This window comes from Nicotiana sylvestris, chromosome 3, assembly GCF_000393655.2.
Source record: "Nicotiana sylvestris chromosome 3, ASM39365v2, whole genome shotgun sequence".
NCBI classification, from domain to species: Eukaryota; Viridiplantae; Streptophyta; class Magnoliopsida; order Solanales; family Solanaceae; genus Nicotiana; species Nicotiana sylvestris.
This window is the reverse complement of record NC_091059.1, coordinates 39,858,473-39,861,569: the sequence shown is the minus strand read 5'-3', so window position 1 is coordinate 39,861,569 and position 3,097 is coordinate 39,858,473.

Below are 3,097 nucleotides of genomic sequence, written 5' to 3'. Positions count from 1 at the left end.
ATACAGACTTTGGATTTGAACCTTGATACTTGCCAGTTGTAGGCGCTAGTTCTTGAGCAGATCACATCTGTTCTCCACTTCCGTGCTTTGGATTCATTCATTTTTCTTTTTCTCTTCTTTTTTTTTGTGACCAGCTTTTGTTGATCAGCTCTGACTGTTGACTCGCATTCTTGAGGCTCTGCTATTTCTAACTTGGATTGAATGCTGGGGTTTTCTGTTGTAGCCTTCTGCTTTATTGATTCTAAGTGTGCTCCTTTCTCATATGAGCGGGCTTTTGGCTTCAATACTTCAATTGTATTCCCTTATTCTCCAGGTGGGCGCCTGATTTCTATTTCTTTTCTTTATCCTTGTTCTCCAGGTGGAAGCCTGATTTCTTCCTTTCTTTGCCCTTATTCTCCAGGTGGACGCCTGATTTCTTCTTTTCTTTGTCCTTGTTCTCCAGGTGGACGCCTGATTTCTTTGCTTTGTCCTTGTTCTCCAGGTGGACGCCTGATTTCTTCTTTTCTTTGTCCTTGTTCGCCAGGTGGACGCCTGATTTTTCTTTGCTTTGTCCTTGTTCTCCAGGTGGACGCCTGATTTCTTCTTTTCTTTGTCCTTGTTCTCCAGGTGGACAAGATTTCTTCTTTTCTTCGACATGCAACAACCTCCATTCTACAGGCGGGTCTCCTATTGGTAAGATTAAACTTAGGAAGTGCGTCTCCTATGGTGAAACTAAACTGAGGAAGTGCGTCTCCTATTGGTAATGACATGCCTGGATTTATACTTGTGGGCGACCTAGAATATGGAATGAACAGACAAAATGTATTCCCGCATTATACTGGTGGGCGACCTAGAACTGAAATGTATTCCCGCATTATACTGGTGGGCGACCTAGAACTTAAATGTATTCCCGCATTTTATTGGTGGGCAACCTAGAACTTAAATGTATTCCCGCATTATACTGGTGGGCGACCTAGAACTTAAATGTATTCCCGCATTATACTGGTGGGCGACCTAGAACTTAAATGTATTCCCGCATTATACTGGTGGGCGACCTAGAACTTAAATGTATTCCCGCATTATACTGGTGGGCGACCTAGAACTTAAATGTATTCCCGCATTTTACTGGTGGGCGACCTAGAACTTAAATGTATTCCCGCATTATACTGGTGGGCGACCTAGAACTTAAATGTATTCCCGCATTATACTGGTGGGCGACCTAGAACTTAAATGTATTCCCGCATTATACTGGTGGGCGACCTAGAACTTAAATGTATTCCCGCATTATACTGGTGGGCGACCTAGAACTTAAATGTATTCCCGCATTATACTGGTGGGCGACCTAGAACTTAAATGTATTCCCGCATTATACTGGTGGGCGACCTAGAACTTAAATGTATTCCCGCATTTTACTGGTGGACGACCTAGAACTTAAATGTATTCCCGCATTATACTGGTGGGCGACCTAGAACTTAAATGTATTCCCGCATTATACTGGTGGGCGACCTAGAACTTAAATGTATTCCCGCATTATACTGGTGGGCGACCTAGAACTTAAATGTATTCCCGCATTTTACTGGTGGGCGACCTAGAACTTAAATGTATTCCCGCATTTTACTGGTGGGCGACCTAGAACTTAAATGTATTCCCGCATTTTACTGGTGGGCGACCTAGAACTTAAAAGTATTCCCGCATTTTACTGGTGGGCGACCTAGAACTTAAATGTATTCCCGCATTATACTGGTGGGCGACCTAGAACTTAAATGTATTCCCGCATTATACTGGTGGGCGACCTAGAACTTAAATGTATTCCCGCATTATACTGGTGGGCGACCTAGAACTTAAATGTATTCCCGCATTTTACTGGTGGGCGACCTAGAACTTAAATGTATTCCCGCATTATACTGGTGGGCGACCTAGAACTTAAATGTATTCCCGCATTATACTGGTGGGCGACCTAGAACTTAAATGTATTCCCGCATTATACTGGTGGGCGACCTAGAACTTAAATGAAAGGACAGACATGTATGCCTCTGTTATATGGGCGGGCTCCCAACTTCAATACTAACTTAGGAGGAAATGCATCTCCTATGGGTAGTAGGAACTTTATCCTATTCGAGGGCGGACGAACCTAAAATATCCTATTCGAGGGCGGACGAACCCAAAATATCCTATTCGAGGGAGGACGAACCCAAAATATCCTATTCGAGGGCGGACGAACTCAAAATATCCTATTCGAGGGAGGATGAACCCTAAAATATCCTATTCGAGGGCGGACGAACCCAAAATATCCTATTCGAGGGCGGACGAACCCAAAATATCCTATTCGAGGGCGGACGAACCAAAAATATCCTATTCGAGGGCGGATGAACCCAAAATATCCTATTCGAGGGCGGACGAACCCAAAATATCCTATTCGAGGGCGGACGAAAATATCCTATTCGAGGGCGGACGAACCCAAAATATCCTATTCGAGGGCGGACGAACCCAAAATATCCTATTCGAGGGCGGACGAACCCAAAATATCCTATTCGAGGGCGGACGAACCCAAAATATCCTATTCGAGGGCGGACGAACCCAAAATATCCTATTCGAGGGCGGACGAACCCAAAATATCCTATTCGAGGGCGGATGAACCCGACATATCCTGTTCGAGGGCGGATGAACCCGACATATCCTGTTCGAGGGCGGATGAACCCGACATATCCTGTTCGAGGGCGGATGAACCCGACATATCCTGTTCGAGGGCGGATGAACCCGACATATCCTGTTCGAGGGCGGATGAACCCGACATATCCTGTTCGAGGGCGGATGAACCCGACATATCCTATTCGAGGGCGGATGAACCCGACATATCCTATTCGAGGGCGGATGAACCCGACATATCCTATTCGAGGGCGGATGAACCCAAAATATCCTGTTCGAGGGCGGACGAACCCGACATATCCTGTTCGAGGGCGGATGAACCCGACATATCCTATTCGAGGGCGGATGAACCCGACATATCCTATTCGAGGGCGGATGAACCCGACATATCCTATTCGAGGGCGGATGAACCCGACATATCCTATTCGAGGGCGGATGAACCCGACATATCCTGTTCGAGGGCGGATGAACC